We start from the raw sequence: 22,373 nt of genomic DNA on the forward strand, positions 1-22,373 counted from the left end.
CAGACTGCGCATCTGCCTGCCAGCGTGAGAGCGCATAAGGTGCTAATCCAGATAGTGATGGCTGGGTGGCAGCGGTCATGAAAAACCAGCAGAATGGTGCAGCAAAAGTGTGCTGGGCCCATAACCCAGAGATTAATGGATCAAAGCCATCCTCTGCTACATGTGTGCTTGCTTCTTTTCCCTCAGGGCCTTCCAGCAAGGCAGTGACCAGCAGAGCACCAAGAGCCTAGGCCATGAGGCTACCTGGACTGAAGGCAAGAGGCAGGCCTGGGTATGGCGAGGGCCTCCTGTCCTGGAATGAGGCTGCAGTACTTCCTGGTCCCCTTTTCCCACCCACACTGGCAGGCAGCGTGTGCTGCGGGAGAACAGGAAGGAGGCTCTCGGGACACCAGGCAGTGCTGTGTGTGTGGCTGTCAGGGGAAAGAGCCTAGGCTCCTGACTCAAACTGCCATTGACTGGCGTGGCTCTGCACACCGTCAGCCAGGGCAGGCCAGGCTGCGGACGTGACTCAGGCGTGAGCAGCATGGCCGCGCTTTCCTGACAAGGCGTGAGGCAGGCCAAGAGCTTTGCACAGCTTACAGGGAAGTGGGAGGGAGGCGTCTTTGAGCCGGCGTGTCTCGTCTGCTTCTCCTTTGCCACTTGGGCGGAGGCGGGGAGAGAGCGAAATGTTCCTGGCTGAAAGTTTTTGTGCTCGGCCTTGAGGATTAAACCTGAGCCTCTGGAACAGCTGCTGGGAGATGGGTTTCTGAATGACATCCAGCCCGGTCTTCGGGCCACTAGCTGAACGCACTGAGGCCAAGAGGCAGCAAAATGGGACCTTTGAGGCTCTCCGCAGGCAGGGCCAGCTTTAGGAAGTGCGGGGCCCAATTCGAACATATTCGGCGGGGCCCCGGCAGGGATGACTAAAAAAAAAACCATGTAAATAAAAGCCTTTCATTTCTTAGCAGCCGGCTCCCTGTAAAAAGTTCTGATTTAAGGGATGTGCCACAGTATGTATTTTTTGTACCAATAGGGTTACCATACATCCATATTTTTAAAAATTTCTCCCAAATGGTCTATTTAAGAACCAAAAAGCTGGACATGTCCAGGAAAATACGGATGTATGTTAACCCTACCTAAAATTCTTTTTTAAAAAGATGGGCCTGAACTAGAAATGAGCTCCGTTTCACATGTGTGGGTCCCCGCCACTCCCTGGGGGTGTGCTAGGGTGACCAGATGTCCCGATTTTATAGGGACAGTCCCGATTTGGGGGGTCTTTTGCTTATATAGGATCCTATTACCCCCCACCCTGTTCCAATTTTTCACACTTGCTGTCTGGTCACCCTAAGGTGTGCACATGTGTGGGTCACAGCTGTTCACTGCCCCTCTCATTGCAGCGTGTGTGCAGGGTTACTGCCCTGGGAACTGCAGGGCACCAGTGGACATGGGGCTGGCTGGAGGCAGGGCAGGGGCTGACTGGAGGTCGGGGCTGGCTGCAAGCAGGGCAAGGCGTGCGGGGCTGGCTGCAGACAGGACAGGGGGTGCAGGACTGGCTGCAAATGTGCTGGCTGCAGGCAGGGCAGGGTGTGTGGGACTGGCTGCTGACAGGGGCTGGCAGCAGGCAGGGGGATGTGGGGTGGAGTGGGCTGGTTGGCTTCAGGCAGGGCCTCAGGGGAGTGCGCAGGGGTTGGCAGGCCTGGAGACAGAGGAGTGTGGGACTGGCTGGCTTAAGGCAGGGGAGTGCGGCAAGGGTTGACTGGAGACAGGGCACGGGGTGCGGGGCTGGTGCAGGCAGGGCAGGGGGTGCAGCAGGGGCTGGCTGTGGGCAGGGGTGCGGGTACAGGGGGTACAGCCTACCCTGTACGGTAAGTGCCCCCTCCTCCACCAAGGTAGCAGCAGCAGCCCAGGGCTCGGGGGCTATTTAAAGGGCCTGGGGCTCCCCTGCTTCCACCGCCCCAGCCCTTTGAATAGCCGCGGGAGCCCTGGGGAAGTGGCGGGGCTCCGGGGGCTGTTTAAAGGGCCGGGGCGGTAGAAGCAAGGGGAGCCCCAGACTTTTTAAATAGCCCCCAAGTCTCCAGCAGTGGGGCTCTGGTGGCAATTTAAACAGCCTGAGGCTCCAGTCCCTGCTGGGAGCCCCAGGCCCTTTAAATTGCCCCCTGGGGAAGCTGGGCCACCCTAGTACAGTGCACCAGCAGGGCTTGGGTGCGGGGCCCGATTCAGGGGAATTGGTTGAATTGGCCTAAAGCCGGCCCTGCCCGCAGGGAAGCAAGGAAGTAGCACAGGCTTATCACTGTCCCTGGGTGGGCTTGAACCACCATCCTTTCAGTTAAGAGCCAAACGTGCTGACCCATTGCACCACAGAGACACAGACAGGCCAGGCTGTATGGAGCACAACAGTCAGGAATCAGCTCAGGGTCCGGTCTAGCACATGCATGCAGTGGTTGGACAAGCAACAGCAAGGAACTGGACTGGTGCGGAGTGAAAGATCTGTGGGAAGGAACCGAAAATAGTACTGGGGCTGCAGTACAGGGCTTGCATACACTTTCTTTGGCCTGTTTTGCTGGAAGAGTTAGCAGGGCAAGCTTGTTAGTCACAGGTAAGGGGGTGAGTTTATGCAAATTCTGGACTCTGGGACCACAGCTGGGGTGGCACATGCACCCTCTCTGCAACCAACCTTTGTTATTTCACTCCATAACAGCACACACAAAGCAACCTTTTACCTTTCAGCACCAAAATATACTGTAGAAGAAATCTAATAGCATAACTTTAAGATGAGAAACTTCAGTACTAACAACAATTCTAAAGATATTCAAAAATACCTCTGTCTTTAGACACCAGACACAAAATCAATCAGACCAAGAACAAACATCTATTCCTACTTCCCACACACTTGGGGAGGGAGGGGGGTTTGGAACCCATACCCCTTAATGATGAGTCCTTTCCAGGCGAGGGGCAAGCTCTCAGGCCTCAAATGCCAGGTACAGTTACTCTCTCCTTGATCCAAACTAAACAGGAAAATACACTTGATTACTCCTGCCCCAATAACAAAGAGATGGGGGATCCCACAGCAGCTGAAATGACCATTTGGACAAGCACTCCCCTCATGCAATCTGGGGTGGGTGTAACCATGCAAATGACATCAGCCCCAAAAGGCCTTTACAACAGATCACCAACAGATGGCAGGGTAGAGTTCATACCGACCCTGCTTAAACTAGATTGTGGCAAAGATTAAAAAACACTGAATGTTAAAACTCACCAAACGCGGGTGAATCCATTCTCATTGTCGTACCCACTTCTTAAACTCCACACCTGAACGTAGCCCTCACATGGACAACATACCCTCCTAACTCAGTGTCTGTACGTTAACCTTTTACCCCCAGTCAGGGCTATGGCAGATTCTGTATTCCTTACGCCACCCGATCTTAAACCGAACTTCGCACCCCTTGGGTAATCTGTACATTGTTCCCTGATCACCAGAAACTTCTACACCTAAATGCTGTACCGTACACCTTTTTCTTCTTTGAACGTCATCTTACTAAAATGTTGACATTTGTTCGAGATCCCGGCTCCTGTTCCCTTGCAAGGCGTGTGCCTTTGCTCCAGGTTTTAGTCTGCTAATACAGCGGGGGCAGGGTGGGGGCCGATTGAGCCAGAGGCGCTTGCCTGCTGCAGACACGGATCAAAGGCTGAACCTCATCCCCCACGAGCTGAAGGCTTAATTGAAAACAGTTTAAGCAGTACTCCCGTCTCCGGCACTCAGCTACCCAGCTCCCAATGGGGTCCAAACCCCAAATAGATCCTTTTTACCCTGTAGAAGCTGTAAAAGCCTGTGACCAGGGCAGCTGCCTAGCAGCCGGCGCATATGCCTGCCAGCGTGAGAGCTCGTAAGGCACTAATCCAGATAGAGGTGGCTGGGTGGCAGGGGGAGTAAAGAGCCAGCAGAGTGGTGCAGCGGACGCGTGCTGGGCCCATAACCCAGAGGTCAATGGATCAAAGCCATTCTCTGATACACGAGCACTTGTCTCTTTTCCCTCTGGGCCTTCAAGCGATCAAAACCCTCGGCTTGCGGGCCCAGCTCTGTCTGCCATGTGCCTGGGCAGCAGCAGGACAGTCTCAAGAGAGCAGCTCCCACCCATTATCTCTTGTAGTGGAAAGGAAGTAGAATTGTGGTTGGACTTTTGCTATTTCTGTTCAGGGAGTCAGTGGCTGTGAGGCAACCCTTACTGATAATGGCAGGGGAAGAGTTCTCTCTTCTGCATTGATGCTGCAATTTTTTGTTGTGCCCTTTCTCTCCCCCTTCAATGCAGGCAGGTAGGCTTGGTGGCTTGGGGATGTGGGTCAAGCCTGGTTTCTTTTGGCAGACACCTGGTTGAGAACTGGTGCTCTACGGTCTTGTCTAAACTGACCAGCCCTAATGTCTGTAGCCTCGTCTCATACTTTGGAAGCCTTTTATTTACCCCTTTCCACTGCAAAAACGACTATTTAGTCCTACTCTTTCTTTCCAAGCTGCTAACCAGTTACTGATCCATGAGAGGGCCCCAGCCATCTGGAGTAGCTTGTGACTGTGAGTGGCAACCTCAGGGCAGATTGTTAAGAAGCAGAGCACAATCCCCAAACTGGTTGTGTGTTCTAGACTTACGTTTCACCAAGTGTCAGATTCTGGATGACACCCCTTTTATGACTTTTTAAAGCAAACTTGCTATTTTTGCATCATTTGAGCGTTCTATGCAGAGGACTAGAAATGTTTCTATTAACCTGAATGTTAGATCATTTTAACATTGGCTGGAATCACAATGTTAAATTAGTTCTTATGACTTTAATAACTGATACTTCCTCTATCTCAGGACTAGCTATTAAACTGATTTTTGGACTAGGGAGATGGAATAGCAGCTTCCTCCATCCCTTGCACACATCACCCTGTTACTGTGGCACTGAACCCCCAGGAGCGGTGGACCTCCCTATGGGGAGAATATCGTGGTTGAAGAGCAGCGAAGAAAAATGGTGTTGTCTGTGTTCCCATTTGGTTTGTTCTGAGTATGGTTTTGAGTCGTTTGTAACTCTTTCATCAGTTATTAGTAACATCTTATTATCAGGCCTCTGAACTGAAAGGCTGCTCTTGCAGGTTTTACTTTGTCGTTGTTTGTAGGTCAAACAGCCGCTTTCTTAGGCCTCGTCCACACTACGCATTTAAACCGAATTTAGCAGCATTAAAACGAATTAACCCTGCACCCGTCCACACAATGAAGCCCTTTATATCGATATAAAGGGTTCTTAATACCGATATCTGTACTCCTCCCCGACGAGGGGAGTAGCGCGGAAATCGGTATTGCCATGTTGGATTAGGGTTAGTGTGGCCGCAATTCAATAGTATTGGCCTCCGGGCGGTATCCCACAGTGCACCCTTGTGACCGCTCTGGAAAGCAATCTGAACTCGGATGCACTGGCCAGGTAAACAGGAAAAGCCCCGCGAATTTTGAATTTCATTTCCTGTTTGCCCAGCATGGAGCTCTGATCAGCACAGGTGGCGATGCAGTCCCAAACCCAAAACGAGCTCCAGCGTGGACCGTCTGGGAGGTACTGGATCTGATCGCTGTATGGAGAGACAAATCTGTTCTATCAGAGCTCCGTTACAGAAGACGAAATGACAAAGCATTTGAAAAAATCTCCAGGCTATGATAGACAGAGTCCACAGCCGGGACTCAGCACAGTGCTGCGTGACAAGCGTAACGGAAAGCCAAAGAATCAAATGGACGTTCATGGAGGGAGGGAGGGGAGACTGAGGACTCCAGCGATCCCACAGTCCCCGCAGTCTTTGAAAAGCATTTGCATTCTTAGCTGAGCTCCCAATGCCTGAACAGTCAAACACATTTTCCCAAGTGTTTCAAGGGACCCTGGAGCTAGGCAAAGGGGTCCAACGGGCAGGGCCCCTGGAGCTAGGTTTAGGGGCCCCAGAGATAGAGCCCCTTGAGCTAGGGTTGGGGGACCCATGCATAGGGCCCCTTGACCTAGGGTAAAGGGCCCCATGGGTAGGGCCTCTGAAGCTAGGGTTAGGGGACCCAGGGGTACAGGGCCTGCAGATAGGGTTAAGGGTCCCACGAGAAGGGACCTTGGAGCTAGGGTTAGGGGCCCCACGGGAAGGGCCGTTGGAGCTAGGGTTAGGGTTCTCACATGTAGGGACCCTGGAGCTAGGGCTAGGAGCCCCAGGGACGGGGCCACAGGAGCAAGGGTTGGGGGTCCCAGGGGTGGGGTGCCTGGAGCTAGTGTTCGGGTGTCTAGGGGTGGGGCCCCTGGAGCTAGGGTTAGCGACCCCATGGGCAGGGCACCTTGAGCAGGGGTTTGGATCCCCAGCAATGGGGCCTCTGGAGCAAGGGTTAGGGGTCCAAGGGGTGGGACCCATGGAACTAGGGTTAGGGGTCCCACTGGTAGGGCCCCTGAAGCTAGAGTTAGGGGACCCAGGGGTAGGGCCCATGCAGCTAGGGTTTGGAGCCCCAGAGATGGGGCCCATGGAGCTAGGGATAGGGGTTCCAGGAGTGGGGCCCCTGGAACTAGGGTTAGAGGCCCCACGGGTAGGGCCCCTGAAGGTAGGGTTAGGCACCCCAGGGGTAAGGCCCCTGGAGCTAAGATTAGGGGTCCCACGGGTAGGTCCCCTGGAGCTAGGATTATGGGTCAAATGGGCACGAAGCCAGGAGCTAAGGTTAGAGCTCCCACAGGTAGGACCTCAGGAGCTAGGGTTAGGGGCCCCACGGATAGGGCCCCTGGAGCTTGGGTTAGGGATCCTAAGGGAAGGGCCTCTGGAGCTAGGGTTAGGTGCCCCACGGGCAGGAGCCCAGGAGCTAGATTTAGGGGCCCCAAGGATGGGGCTCCTGGAGCTAGGGTTAAGGTCCCCACGGGTAGGGCCCATGGAGCTAAGGCTAGGGGCCCCATGGGGAGGTCCCATAGAGCTAGGGTTAGGGTCCCCACGGGTAGGGCCCCTGGAGATAGGGTCAGGGGCCCCAGGGATAGAGCCCCTGGAGCTAGTGTCAGGGACTCTAACCCCCAGATGGCAAAGTTAGTTGTCTGACCGCGAGAGAGACAGGCAACACCAGCAAGGTCCGATCAAAAGCTCTTTATTGACAAGTGCACGCATCAACATAGAGCAGCTTGTCTCCCGAGAGAACCAGCCCGCTCTTTAAATCTTAGTATAAGCCTATATAGACAGTTCTGTCGCGTCATAAATTATTCACTGGAGCAACCCACTCCCTTCTTTTAACAACTAGAAACTAGACACCTTTAGTATACATACATACCTAAAGTTAGAAATGTAGGGGAGTTAAAAACAAACAACGAACAAAACCAGGGAGTGAAAACAAGGAGGCTGGGAAACTAGGGCTCTTATCAGTTCTTCGAAGGAGCTGCCCTAACACAGCACATCTGGTACTATGCCAGGAATGCAGCTTCTCGCTTATCTCACTTTTTTCCAGCGCTTGTGAGACATGCTGCTGCTTCTCAGTGTTTTCCACTCAGGAATTACCCAAAAACCTCGGTTAGCCTGACTTTGGTCAGGTTGGCATACCTGGTTTTGTCTGCAATATCTTTATTCAGGCCTAACACTAGGGATAGGGGCCCCACGAGTACGGTTCCTGGAGCTAGGACTGGGGGCCCAAGGGGTATGCCCCCTGGAGCTAGGGATAGGGGTCACAAAAGTAGGGCCTTTGGAGCTAGGGTTAGGGGCCCAACGGGTGGGGTCCCTGAAGCTAGGTTTAGGAGCCCCATGGGTAGGGCCCCTGGAACTAGGGTTAAGGGCCCCAGGGATGGGGCCTCTGAAGCTAGGGTAAAGGGTCTCAGGGGTGGGGCGCCTGGAGATAGGTTGAGTGGCCCGACGGGTATGGCTCCTGCAGCTAGGATTAGGGGCCCCAATGGTAGGGCCCCTAGAACTAGGTTTGGGGGTCCCATGGGTAAGGACTCTGTAGCTAGGGTTAGATCCCCATGGGTTGGGCCCCTGGAGCTAGGGTTAGAAGCCATAGGGATATGGAATCTGGAGCTAGGGTTAGGGGACACAGGGGTAAGGCCCCTATAGCTAGGGTTAGTGGTCGCATGGGTAGGGCCTCTGGAGCTAGGGTTAGGGGCCCCACAGGAAGGGACCCTAGAGTTTGGGTTAGGGGCCCCAGGGCTGGGGCTCATGGTGCTAGGGTTAGGGGTCCTAGGGGTGGGCCCTGGACCTAGGGATAGGAGTCCTAGTGGTGGGGTGCCTGGAGCTACAGTTAGGGGCCCCAGGGGTAGAGCCCATGGACCTAGGGTTAGGGGTCCCACGGGTTGGGACACTGGAGCTAGGGACAGGGGCCCCATGGGTAGGGCCCCTGGAAATTGGGTTAGTGGTTCCATGCATAGAGCCCCTGTAGCTAGCGTTAGCGGGCGCATGGCTAAGGCCCTTGGAGATAGGATTTGGGGCCCCAGGGACTTGGCCCTTGAGCTAGGGTTAGTGTTCGCGTGGGTGGGGCCCCTGGAGCTAGTGTTTGGGTTTCCAGGGGGTGGGGTCTCTGGAGCTAGGGCTAAGGACCCCATGGGTAGGGCCTCTTTAGCTAAGGTAAGGGCCCTACGGGCAGGGTGCCTGGAGCAAGTGTTAGGGACCCCACGGGTAGGGCCCTTGGAACTAGGGTTAGGAGCCCCAGGTATGGGGCCCCTGGAGCTAGGGTTAGGGGATGCAGGGGTGGGGTCCCTGGAGCTTGGGTTAGGGGCCCCACGGAGAGGGCCCCTGTAGATAGGGTTAGTGGCGCAAGGGGTAGGGCCCCTGGATCTTTGGTAACGGACCCAAGGGGTAGGGCCCTGGAAGCTAAGGTTAGGGGTCCCATAGGTAGGGCCATTGGAACTAGGATTATGATTCCCACATGTAGGGCCCCTGGAGCTAGGGTTAGGGTTCCCAGGGGTGGGGCCTCTGGACCTAGTGTTAGGGGCACCACGAGGACGGCCCCTGGAGCTAGGGTAAGGTCCCACGGGTAGAGCCCTTGGAGCTAGGGTTAGGGGAACCACGGGTAGGGCCCCTGGAGCTAGGGGAAGAAGCCCCATGAGTAGGGCCCCTAGAGCTGGGTTAGGGAAACCAGGGATGGGCCCCTGGAGGTAGGGTTAGGGCCCCAAGGGTTAGAGCCCCTGGAGTTTCCATTAGGGGTCCCATGGGTAGGATCCCTGGAGCTAGGGTTAGGAGCCCTAGGAGTAGATCCTCTGGAGCTGGGGATATGAGCCTCAGTGTTAGGGCCCCTGGAGCTAGGGTTAGGGGTCTCACGGGTAAGGCCTCTGGAACTAGGGTTAGGGGCCCACAGGTAGGAGCCCTGCAGTTAGGGTTAGGGGTCCCACTGGTAGGGCCCCTGGAGTGAGGGTTAGGGGCCCCACGGGTTGGACCCCTGGAGCTACAGTTAGGGGCCCCAGTGGTAGGGCCCCCAGAGCAAGTGTTAGAGACCTTACGGTTAGGGCCCCTGGAGCTAGGGTTAGGAGCCTCATGGGTTGGGTCTAAGGATTTAGGGTTAGCAGCCCAATGGGTAGGGCCCCGGGAGCTAGGGTTAGGATCCCAATGGGTAGGGCCCCTGGAGCTATAGTTTGGGGCCCTACGAGCAGGGTCCCTAAAGCTAGGGTTAGGGGCCCCAGGGATGGGGCACCTGGAGCTAGGTTTAGGGGCCCCACGGGTATGGCCCCTGAAGCTAGGGTTATGGGCTCCAGGAGTAGGGCCCCTGGAGCTAGGGTGAGGTTTCCCAAGGGTAAGGCCCCTGGAGCTAGAGATAGGGGCCCCATGGGTAGAGTCCCTGGAGCTAGGGTTAGGGACCCAATGGTAGGGCCCATGGAACTAGGTTTCGGGGTCCCACGGGTAAGGACTCTGTAGCTAGGGTTAGGGGTCCCATGGCCTGGGCCCATGAAGCTATGGTTAGAGGCTGCAGGGATGGGGCCCGTGGAGTTAGGGTTAGGGGTACCAGGGGTCGGGTCCCTGGAGCTGGGGTTAGGGGCCCACGCGTATGGCATCTGGAGCTAGGGTTAGGGGCCCCACAGGTAGGGACCCTGGACTCTGGGTGAGGGGCCCCAGGGGTGAGGCTCATGGTGCTAGGGTTAGGGGTCCTAGGGTTGGGCCCCTGGAGCTAGGGTTAACGATCTTATTGGTGGGGAGCCTGGAGCTAGGGTGAGGCGCCCTACGGTTAGGTCACCTGGATCTAAGTTTAGGGGTCCCATGGGTAGTGCCTCTGGATCTAGGGTTAGGGGCCCCATGTGTAGCGTACCTGCAGCTAGGGTTATGGGCCCCATGGGTAGGGCCCCTGGAGCTAGGTTTGGGGGTCCCACGGGTAAGGACTCTGTAGCTAGGGTTAGATCCCCATGGGTTGGGCCCCTGGAGCTAGGGTTACAAGCCATAGGGATGGGGCCCTTGGAGCTAGGGTTAGGGGTATTGGGGGTCAGGCCCCTGGAGCTAGGGTTAGGGGCCCACACATATGGCATCTGGAGCTAGGGTTAGGGGCCCCAGAAGAAGGGACCCTAGAGTTTGGGTTAGGGGCCCCAGGGCTGGGGCTCATGGTGCTAGGGTTAGGGGTCCTAGGGGTGGGCACTGGACCTAGGGATAGAGGTCCTAGTGGTGGCGTGCCTGGAGCTACGGTTAGGGGCCCCAGGGGTAGAGCCCATGGACCTAGGGTTAGGGGTCCCATGGGTTGGGACACTGGAGCTAGGGACAGGGGCCCCATGGGTAGGGCCCCTGGAAATTGGGTTAGTGGTTCCACGCGTAGAGCTCCTGTAGCTAGCATTAGTGGGCGCATGGCTAAGGCCCTTGGGGATAGGATTTGGGGCCCCAGGGACTTGGCTCTTGAGCTAGGGTTAGTGTTCGCGTGGCTGGGGCCCCTGGAGTTAGTGTTTGGGTTTCCAGGGGGTGGGGTCTCTGGAGCTAGGGCTAAGGACCCCACGGGTAGGGCCTCTTTAGCTAAGGTAAGGGCCCTACGGGCAGGGTGCCTGGAGCAAGTGTTAGGGACCCCACGGGTAGGGCCCTTGGAACTAGGGTTAGGAGCCCCAGGTATGGGGCCCCTGGAGCTAGGGTTAGGGGATGCAGGGGTCGGGTCCCTGGAGCTTGGGTTAGGGGCCCCATGGAGAGGGCCCCTGAAGATAGGGTTAGTGGCGCAAGGGGTAGGGCCCCTGGATCTTTGGTAACGGACCCAAGGGGTAGGGCCCCGGAAGCTAAGGTTAGGGTCCCATAGGTAGGGCCATTGGAACTAGGATTATGATTCCCACATGTAGGGCCCCTGGAGCTAGGGTTAGGTTTCCCAGGGGTGGGGCCTCTGGACCTAGTGTTAGGGGCACCACGAAGACGGCCCCTGGAGCTAGGGTAAGGTCCCACGGGTAGAGCCCTTGGAGCTAGGGTTAGGGGAACCACGGGTAGGGCCCCTGGAGCTAGGGGAAGAAGCCCCATGAGTAGGGCCCCTAGAGCTGGGTTAGGGAAACCAGGGATGGGGCCCCTGGAGGTAGGGTTAGGGCCCCAAGGGTTAGAGCCCCTGGAGTTTCCATTAGGGGTCCCATGGGTAGGATCCCTGGAGCTAGGGTTAGGAGCCCTAGCAGTAGATCCTCTGGAGCTGGGGATATGAGCCTCAGTGTTAGGGCCCCTGGAGCTAGGGTTAGGGGTCTCACGGGTAAGGCCTCTGGAACTAGGGTTAGGGGCCCACAGGTAGGAGCCCTGCAGTTAGGGTTAGGGGCCCCACGGGTTGGGACCCTGGAGCTAGAGTTAGGGGCCCCAGAGAAGGAGTCCCTGGAGCTAGGGTTAGGGGCCCCAGTGGTAGGGCCCCGGAGCAAGTGTTAGAGACCTTACGGTTAGGGCCCCTGGAGCTAGGGTTAGGGGCCTCACAGGTAGGGTCTAAGGAGTTAGGGTTAGCAGCCCAATGGGTAGGGCCCCGGTAGCTAGGGTTAGGGGCCCCAGGGGTAGAGCCCTGTAGCTGGGTTGAGAGGTTTATTTAAAATAGACATACATCTTTTAAGATCCGCTTCAGAAATGCTAATGTTGATATAAGCAAAAGTCTTCATAGTGTTCCCCTGGTCATCCTTCCTGATAACAATTTCCGCATCTGTAACATTTCCAAACTTGCTGAATCTTTCCTGCAGTTCAGCCTCTGATACTGTATGGCCAAGTCCTCCAACATATAAACGTTTTAAAACTTGTTTTTTCTCCATAATAAAAAGTCAGACTGTTTCATTTAGGACGTATGTTTTATCCTTCGCACATGTCCAGCCAGGAAAGGGTAGGGCCTCTGGAGCTAGGGTGAGGATCCCAATGGGTAAGGCCCCTGGAGCTATAGTTTGGGGCCCTACGAGCAGGGTCCCTAAAGCTAGGGTTAGGGGCCCCAGGGATGGGGCACCTGGAGCTAAGTTTAGGGGCACCATGGGTATGACCCCTGCAGCTAGGGTTAGGGCCTTAAGCGGTAGGACCCCTGGAGTTTGGGTTAGGGGTCCCACGTGAAGGGCCTCTGGAGATAGCATTAGTGGCCTGACTGGTAGGGCCCCTGCAGCTAAGGATAGGGGCCCCAGGTTGAAGGGCCCCTGCACCTAGGGATAGGGGCCCTACGGGTAAGGCCCCTGGAGTTAGGGTTAGGGGCCGCACAGTTAGGGCCTCTGGAGCTATGGTTAGGGGCTTCACGTGTAAGGCCCCTGGAGCTAGGTTTACGGGCCTCATGGGTAGGGCCCCTGAAGCTAGGGTTAGTGGCCCCAGGTATGGGGCACTTGGAGTTACTGTTAGGGGCTCCACGGATGGGACCCCTGGATTTAGGATTAGGGACCCCATGGGTATGGCCCCTGGAGCTAGCGTTAGGGGCCCCAGGGGTAGTGCACCTGGAGCTAGGGTTAGGGGTCCCACAGGTAGGGACTCTGGAGCTAGTGTTAGGGGCCCCACGTGTAGGGCCTCTGGAGCTATGGTTTGGGACCCCTTGGGCAGTGTCCCTATAGCTAGGGTTAGGTGCCCCAGGGATGTGGCCCATGGAGCAAAGGTTAGGGGTCCCAGGGGTGGGGCCCCTGGAGCTAGGGTTAAAGATCTCACGCTTAAGGCCTCTGGAGCTAGGCTTAGGGGCCCACTCGTAGGGCCCCTGAAACAAGGGCTATGGGCCCCACGGGTTGGGCACCTGGAGCTATTGTTCGGGGCCCCAGGGATGGAGCCTCTGGAGCTAGGGTTAGGGGCCCATGGGTATGGCAACTGGAGCTAGAGTAAGGGGCACAGGGGTAGGGCCCCAGGAGCCAGGGTTAGGGGCCCCACGGGTAGGGACCCTGGTGGAGTAGGGACTATCTGTGTGGGAGATGGGAGAGCAGGGGGTGACGTAAGGTGAGGGACAGGACCTAAGCCTGTAACTCCAGCTAGGCAGCCGGGAGGGGTCAGCACCTTTGCCTGGGAAGCTGGACACAGGAAGGGGCCGGCTGGAGGGAGTTAGTTCAGTTTTGGTTTGGAGCTGGGTTATTGGAATTCAGGGATTCCCAAACTGGGAACTAAGCTTTCTGAACCCCCAGAAGGACTCGATCGAGAGGTCCTGGTTGTGCCCAAAAGCTCTGCTGTATCCTTCGTTCCTGTTGGCCAAAAAAACCTTTTGTTTTACTGGCTGGCTGAGTCACTGTGTGTCCCAGGAAGAGGGGTGCAGGACCGGATTCCCCCACACTCCGTGACATAAATATCTGTGCCCCCCACTAACCCCCTAAGCCCCTCTGGGACCCCTGCAGCCTGGACGTAGGTATCTGTGCCCCCCACGAACCCCCTAAGCCTCCCAGGGACCCCTTCAGCCTGCATGTAGGTGGAACCCTTCTGCCAGGCTGAATTGATAGCAGCAAGGACTGGGTTCAATACATAGGGGTCCCTTCCCTACTACATAATGCAAACCAGCTCGAGCCCCCACCCAGTGACATGGGAAAATTTTACATACGCACCCCTAGGTGCCTCAAAGAGGCGATACTTCCCCTCTCGCAAGCACAGAGTCTGGGTGTAGCAGAAAATGTTTAATAACGTGAGATAAACAACATAGCATTAAATTGGGAAAACACCTCAATTAGGCCGTGTCCTTTTCCCTGGGCTCTTGAGTCTAGCAATCCCCAAATCACTCCAAGACTCCAAAGTCCAATACCTCAAATGTTTCAAGAGTCCAGCAACCCCAAAATCACCCACAGTTGCGCAACCCCAGAGTTCAAGAGTCTATCTGCAGGGTTTTTCCCCCCTGCCAGCCTGGGTAGAAAGGAGCACTTTACGTGGTCCACTGCTGACTACCCTGCCTCTCTGTGGGATTCTGCTTCCGCCTTCCCCATGAACTGCTCAGCTCAGTCCACCAGCTACTCTGTGCTGCCAGCCGACCGGTGATCTGCTCCAGCTGTCCTAAAAAACTACTCAGCTCACCTCACTCCATGGGCTATTCCAACCATCTCACAAACTGCTTCTCTCTGTCAGCTGCTCTGCTCCACAATATAACTTCAGACTCCCTTACTGGCTAACAAAGCTCTTTAGTGATTTCAGCTCAGGAACGTAGAACTTCAATTGTTAAAAGAATCAAATTTCAGGCTTACTCTTCAACTACTAAAAGAGAAGAAAGTGCAATTCATGTTTTTGGTTCACCCAAGGAGCTCACTCCCTTGTCTAGCGAGTGCCACTCAATCGATGGTGAGAATCCCTGTCTCAAAGCAGTTTCACAGTTCCTCATCCACACAATCAGGGTGACAACACTCCACATCTCATGCCCCAACAACAAATAAACCGGGGATACCACAGCTGCCAAAGCAGCCATCCCAGGCTGTCGTTGCCGTGTCAGGAGGGTTGGGTGTGCCTATGCAAACACGATCAGCCCCTGAAATTCTTTTCTACACTCTCCATAATTCACCACCAGATGTCAAGGTAGAGTTCATCCTGCTTCTGCTTACATAGGTATCTGTGCTCCCCACAACCCCCTAATCCCACCGGGACCCATCTAGCCTGGATAAAGGTATCTGTGCTCCCCACAAACCTCTAAGCCCCCCAGGGAACCCGCAAGCCCAGATGTAGGCATCTGTATGCCCCACAAACCCCCTAATACCCACAGGACCCCTCCAGCCTGTAGGTAGGTATCTGTGACCCCCAGAGCCACACAAAGACCCTCAGGACCCCTACAGCATGGATGTTTGTATCTGTGACCCCCACAAAGCGCCTAAGCTACCCAGGGACCCCTACAATCGGGATGTAGGTATCTGTTCCCCCCAAAACACCTAATCCCCCCCGAGACCCCTCCAGCCTAGACATAGGTATCTCAGACCCCACAACCCTCCTAAGACCCCTGAAACCCCTCCAGCCTAGACGCAGGTATCTGTGCCCCTCACAAACCCCCTAGGCCACGATGGGACCCCTCCAGCCTCGACATAGTTATCTGAGCTCCCCCCACCCCCCCTAAGGCCCCCAGGACCCCTCTTGCCTGGATGAAGGTTTCTGTGCCCCCCACAAACCCCTAAGCCACACCAACATCCCTATAGCCTGGAAGTAGGTATCTGTGCACCCTCACAAACCTACTGATCCTCCCAGCGACCCTACAGCATGGACATAGGTATCTGTACCCCAAAATGCCCCAAAGCAACCCTGGAACCCCTACAGCCTCGAAATAGGTATCTGTGCCCCCCCACAACTCTCAAATACCCCCACAACCCCTCCAGCCTGGAAGTAGATATTTGTGACCTCCAGGAACCCCCTAAGCCCTCACCAGTGCTTCTCCAGCCTGGACATAGGTATCTCTGCCTCCCACAAGCCCCCTAAGACCCACAGGTCCCCCATCAGCCTGGTTGTAGCTATGTGTATGCCACACAAACCCCCTAAGCTCCCCAGGGCCCCTTCCAACTAGGACATAGGTATCTGCACAACCACAACTCTTTAAGTCCCCCAGGGATCCCTCCAGACCATGCATAGGTTTCTGTGCCCCTCACCAACTCCCTAAACCCCCAGGGATCACTACAGCTTGGACGTATGTGTCTGTGCTCACCACAACCCCCTAAGCCATCCAGGGACCTCTCCAGCCCGGATGTAGATATTTGTGTCCCCTATGAAGTCCCTAATCCCCACCGGAATCCCTCCAGCCTAGACGTAGCTATCTGTGCCCCTCACTACCCCTAAGCCCCAGCAGGGATCTCTACAGCCTCTACGTAGGTGTGATGCTCTGTGCATTACCCTGCGTGGCCACATGGTGTCACTGTTGTTCCATGTGGGAAATGCTCTGGGCATTACTGTGATGGAGTAGGGACTGTGTGGGGGATGGGAGAGCAGGGGGTGACTTTAGGACCGGACACGTGCTCAGCCTGTAACGTGAGCTAGGCAGCGGGGAGGGATCAGCACCTTTGCCAGGGAAGCTGGACACAGGAAGGGGCCGGCTGGAGGGAGTTAGTTCAGTTTTGGTTTTGGTCTAGGTGGTTGGAATTCAGGGAATCCGAAACTGGGAGTTAAGTTTCCTGAACCTCCAGAAGGACTCGATTGAGGGGTCCTGCTTGTGCCTCCAAACTCTGCTGTATCCTTCACTCCTGCTGTCCAATAAACCTTCTGTTTTACTGGCTGGCTGAGAGTCACCTTGTGTCCCAGGAAGAGGGGTGCAGGACCGGACTCCCCCACACTCCGTGACAGACCCTCAGCCCTTCCGGGACGCCTGTAGCCTGGACGTAGGTATCTGTGCCCCCCCACCAAACACCTAAGACCCCTGTAGACCCCTCCATCCTGAGCTTAGGTATCTGTGCCCCCTCACAAGCCCCCTAAGCCCCCCAGGGACCTATACAGCCAGAACATTGTTATCTGTGCCCCATATACACTCCATAAGCCCCCCAGGACACTCCAGTGTGCACATAGGTATATGTGCCCCTCAGAAACCCCCTAACCGCCCAGGAAACCCTACAGCCTGGATGTAGGTATTTGTACCCCCACAACCCCCCTATCCCCCCACCGGGACATCTACAATCTGGATGTAGATATCTGTGCCCCTCACAAAACCTCTAATCGCCCCTGGGACCGATACAGCCTGGACATACGTATCTGTGCCCACTCGAACCCCTAAGACCCCCTGGTACCCCTACAGCTGGGACACAGGTATCCTGGGCCCCCAAAAATCCCCTAAGACTCCCAGGAGGCCTCCAGCCTGGACGTAGGTATCTATGCCCCCCATGAACCCCCTAAACTCCACTGGGACCCCTAGATCCTGGAGATTGCTATCTGTGTCCCCCCCAAAACTCTCTAAGCCCCCCAGGGACCCCTACGGCCTGGACGTAGTTATCTGTGCACCTCAAGGCCCCTAAGATCCCTCGGATCCCTACAGCCTGGATGTAGGTGTGACGGTGCTCCCTGTGGGAGCCAGCTGAGGTCACTTAATCAGGGTGAACTGCAAACAAAACAGGGCAGACAAATCCCAAATGCTGGTGGTGATTTCAATACTTAGATTTACCAAGCCAGCACAAAGCAGCTTCTGTAGGACCTCACTGGTTACTTAGAAGTTTAAGCCATGCAGTTCCCTTAAAGTACCCAGCCTCAGGCCTCCGTCCAGACACACCTGTCAGATATGATGATGATTCCTGAAAATCTTACTTCATCATATAAAAGGAAAGATTCTTCCAATCCCAAAGGATCAGCCACATACTCAGGATCTATTACAACTTAGATCTTACCTAAAATACATGCTATAGCCAATTCTTATTAAGTAAGCTAAAATGTATTAGAAAAGAAAAGAGAGAGAATGTTGATTAAAAGATTAATAGACATATAGACTTGAATTCAATTCTTGAGGTTCAGATACATAGTAGAGGTGAGCTTGTAATAGCCAAAAGTCCTTTTTGAAATAGTCCATAGGTTATAGTCCAATTTCCATATTCAGGGTGGCTCCAGTCAATGACTGGGGATCACAATCCTTGTGGCTTAAGGTTTCCCCGTCTTGAAACCCAAAGCAGATATGAGTTGAAGAAGGATCGTGTCCCAGGCTTCTTATAAATTACCAGCAGCCTTTCGGCCTGAGAAAACAATAGGCTTAGCTCTCCTTCCAAACATCCTGGCAATTAGTACAGGGTAATTTATTCATTAAACAGTTCAAATAGAGGTTACCACAACCTTCAAAGAGACACATAGACAATAATACTATTTCACTCAAGTACCATCATAAATGTTAATATTCCTTTTTTGCTCTTTGAATTAAAATTATAGCAACAGACAAGACTTGTTTGCTTACATCACAAGACCTGAGCAAAAATCTCCCCTTCTACTTCTAACAATGCAGACTTGCATTTCAAAGCTCTGTTCATTTACATATCTTGCTAAGCAGTTCTTAAGGTTCACCCACGGGTCAGGTCAATCAGTGAGGTGAGTTAATTAACTCTTTCTGGCCCTGTCACCTTTCAATGAGATATTAGATTATACTTATAATGTCACAGTGGTGGTGAGTCGACTGCTGCAGCTCCCCGTAGACTGTGCCTGCATCTCTCACCAAGCTGGAGTACAGCAGTCAAGGGGAGAGCACTCGATGTGTTGCATCTATACTAGACGCGATATATCGACCCCGCTGGATCGATCGCTGCCCACCCATTCAGCAGGTGGTATAGACATACCCCGAGTATCTGCTGATCAGAGCTGGACCCCGGAGGGGGACACATTGAAGGAACTCAGGGGTTAAGGTGCCTCTATTGTCAACTGTCAGGGCTGCTGTAGCTCAGAGGAGGGTGCTTGACTACCTGGCAGGCTTAGGTGCCGCAAACCTGGGAGGCGGGAGAAGTGAAGCGGTCACGGTGTGCTTGGGGTGCTCGTGCTCGGAGCAGGGGTGAGCTGGGGCGAGGGGGGGTGCTGCAGGGCAGAGCGGGGGAGTTGCCACAAGAGGGGCGCCTCAGGGTGGAGGGGGGAGCTGCCACGGGTGGGGCGCCTTAGGGCGGGGGCGCGCGGGAGGAGGGCGCAAGGTGGAAGTTTCGCCTACGGCATGAAACATCCTTGCACGGGCCCTGCCCCATGCCCTGCCTGCAGCCAGCCCTGCACCCCCTGCCCTGCCCTGCCCGCAGCCAGCCTCTGTCTCCATCCAGCCCTGCACCTTCTGCCCTGCCCGCAACAGCCGCATCCTCCCTGCCCTGCCTGCAGCCAGCTCCACAGCCAGCCCCTGACACACCCCCTGCCCTGTCTCCAGCCAGCTCCTGCCGCTCCCCCCTGTGGCCCTGCCCAAAGCCAGCCAGCCCCCACACACCCCCAGCCTGCACCAGCCCTGCACCCCCTGTCTGCAGCCAGCCCCGCACCCCCTACCCTGTCTCCAGCCAACCCCTGATGCACCCCCCAGCCTGAAGCCAGCCAGCCCCGCATCCCTTGCCCTGCCTGCAGCCAGAGCCTACCTCCAGCCAACTCCATGTCCACTGATGCCCTGCAGTTCCCAGGGCAGTAACCCTGCACATCTGCTTCAATGAAGGGGGCAGGGAGCAGCTGGGACCCACACATGTGCACACTCTTGGGTGACCAGACAGCAAATGTGAAAAATCGGGACTGGGGTGGGGGTAATAGAATCCTAGATAAGAAAAAGACCCCAAAATTTGGATTGTCCCTATAAAATTGGGACATCAGGACACCTTAGCACAGCCCCAGGACTCCTGAGTTCCATTGCTGGGTTTCCTATTGGTTCCACTGCTGGTTGTTTTCCTTTTCCTGGGGGGACTTTCGGCAAGTTGCTCCCCACTCTCGGGCTCTGTCCCCAGCAGTCAAATGGGGATTTCATACTTTCCCGCTATTGGAAAGTGCTGGGAGAATCCCCCAGCAAAAGCTGCTCTGACAGTGCTAAGCAGCATCTGACCACTCAAGGTCAGAGCTCGGTACCTGGGAGGAGTGTTTGGCTCTGGGGTTTCACTTCAGCCCAGTCTAGAGAGAGGGGCCCAACCATGGAGTTTGGCTCAAGAAGACCAAGTGTCCAATTTGTTAAGGGTGTTTTGAATTCCAACCCTGTGCTCCTAAGTGCTTGGTGTCAGTTGCAAATTTTAGAAGCATGCTCTCCACTGCATTTTCCAAATCATTCATGAAAATATTGAATAGTATAGGACCGCGGACTGATCCCTGCCGGACCCACTAGGTACACCCTCTCCGTTGGACAGCCAAACTTGGAGAAGGGCTCCTGGAGTCTGGGCTTTCAACCAGCTCTGCACCAACATTGCACTGATTACAGCTGGACTGCATTTCCCTCGTTTGCTTGTGAGAATGTCCTACGGGACTGTGTCAAAAGCCTTAGCAACCCCAAGCTAGATCCCATCTACTGTTTACCCACCTCCACCAGGCTCAAAACCCTGCCAAAGAAGGAAAGAGGATTGGTTTGGAATGATTTGTTCTTGACAAATCCATGCTCACTAGTCCTAAGAACCAAACTATTCTGTAGGTGCTGCTGACAAACTGAGTGCTTAAGAATGTATTGCAGGATCTCTCCAGCAATGGCAGTGAGGCTAGCTAGTCTGTAAGTCTCAGGGGTCTCTTTGTTCCCCTTTTAGAGAAAGATCCTGTCTTGTTCATGGATGGGAAGAGGTTCTTTTTCAGGGATCTCAGACGAGAACTGGGGCACAGCACCTGGTTTGTCAAGGCCACAAAAAAGGAGGCAGGAACCTCTTCTCTCCTGCTGGCAAAGAACCCCAGGTACCTGAAAGACAGGGACTCACATCCCTGAATGGGCTTTTAAAAAGGCACTGGTTAAAGATTGGCCCCGACCATTTCTTGTTTCCATAGACTAGACATTTTAGCAAACTTTAGAATTCCTTGGAGCTAAACACTGTGAAACTCCCCTTTCTCCTTCACAGAGGGCTTTAACGCCCCTTATCTCACTCAGGCTCACAACTGCCCGGAGTTTGAGAACTGTCCCTGTTCCCATTGGACTGATGGGACGAGCCTGAGGTGCAGAGAAGGGAAGTGACCTACCCAAGCGCCTACACAGTAAGGTGGTGGCAGAGCCAGAAAGAGAAGCCACCAGTCCTGACTCCAGTTCTAACAGACAATAACCCCCCCAGAGGCAGGGATAGAGCTCAGGAATCGAGATGGTGGGGAAATTTCATTGAATCCATTTCTGTCAGAAAATCCCATTCAGGCTAATCCGGTTTGTTTCTCAAAATCATAACAAGTGGGATGAAAGTTCTTTGCAAAAATATTGTATTGCAAAACAAAAGCATCTCCTGTTTGTCAGAGTGTGTTAAATTGTCTCCTCGCACACAAAGAGGAGACTCTTAGATCTCAAACATTAGATAAGATGCTTCAGTCTGAGCTAAGTCATTGCTGCTCTTAACAATTTCAAAATAAAAAAATGCAAAAAAAAATAGACTATTTCAGCTATTCTATTACATGTTAATCTGCTCTGAGTAAACGTGATAGGACACCTCATATTATGCCCTACTCCTAGTGACACTCTCCAATGGATCCCCATCCTCCACCCACCGTCGGGTAGGTAAGAGCGGATCATTATTATTTCTACTTGAAAGAGGGAGAAGCTAAGGCTGAGAAAGGAGAATTGACTTGTTTTAGGTCACACAGCCAGTCAGAGGCAGAGTTGGGAATAGGACCCAAGAGCCCTGATTTTCAAACTACCCATTGGATCTTGAATTTCAGAGACTGAATGACCTGAATAAAGTGCTCTCAGATGAGCTCCAGACCAACAACAGTGACAGTAACTATTCAGCAAGTATTTGAGGAGAACTGCAATGTTAGAGAGAATCATGAATTGCTCAGAGACAACTAATGCAGAGAAGCAGCAAAATTCATCAAACATAGAACTGGTTTTGACTTATAAAGAGAAAAACAAGGACCTGAGTCTCCTCCCTGTCAATAACCCCCGGCTCAGCCAATCAGGGTAGAGACTGAGGATGGGAGGCTGAGGGATCTCACTAGAGAGCCCAAAGGATGGCCCAGGTCACCAGTGGGGATCACTTCCCGAGCAATAGTTCAGCCTCACATTTTTGGGTAGACCTCCCACAGTGAGAACTGCAGAGCACTGCCCTGCAAAAAACTAAAAAAACCACACACACACTCTCTCTCTCCCCATCCCTCCTGGTGTTGGGAGGGGAACAGGTAAAAGGACAAAGGAAACAAGAGAAGAGAAAGGAGGGAGGGAGCGATGGAGGAAGAGGTGAAACAAAAAGGACAAACCCTAATGTCCCCAGTGATTCTAAGGGACAAAATCCCAGGGGCAGAATAAATTTCTGCCTCCTTAAGCTCGTGTTTTCCATGCCTCGAATTCACGTGTCACCAGATGGATCAGACTGAACAGCTTTCAAACCTCCAGGAGGCTCTTACCTTCTAAACAGGGACGGCTGTTTTCTAGTAAAATCACTACAAGGGAAGGAGAAACCTCGAAAGAGGTTCCTCCTGGTGCTCACGTCCGTGAACCCGAATACTCTCTCAGTCCTCAAAGAGAGACCTGGAGAAGGAGACTTGCTGAAGCAAAGCCACAGGGGTCTCTGAGGTTTCC

General features: G+C 54.4%; 1 protein-coding gene and 1 non-coding gene across 2 annotated transcripts in view; both read right to left on the bottom strand.

The window, feature by feature from the left end:
- Nucleotides 1-2,270: 2,270 nt before the first annotated feature.
- On the bottom strand, nt 2,271-2,344 carry TRNAK-CUU (transfer RNA lysine (anticodon CUU)). The gene has a single exon. It is a non-coding gene; the product is annotated as a tRNA-Lys (tRNA).
- A 494-nt stretch (nt 2,345-2,838) lies between these two features.
- The window catches only part of LOC127058928 (maestro heat-like repeat-containing protein family member 2B), an 852,871-nt gene continuing 833,336 nt past the window's right edge, over nt 2,839-22,373 (bottom strand). The window contains exon 7 of the mRNA XM_050969425.1: nt 2,839-2,848. The gene's annotated coding sequence lies outside the window, so the exon portion shown is untranslated. The remainder of the gene's footprint in view (nt 2,849-22,373) is intronic.

Source organism: Gopherus flavomarginatus, chromosome 10, assembly GCF_025201925.1.
Source record: "Gopherus flavomarginatus isolate rGopFla2 chromosome 10, rGopFla2.mat.asm, whole genome shotgun sequence".
NCBI lineage: Eukaryota > Metazoa > Chordata > Testudines > Testudinidae > Gopherus > Gopherus flavomarginatus.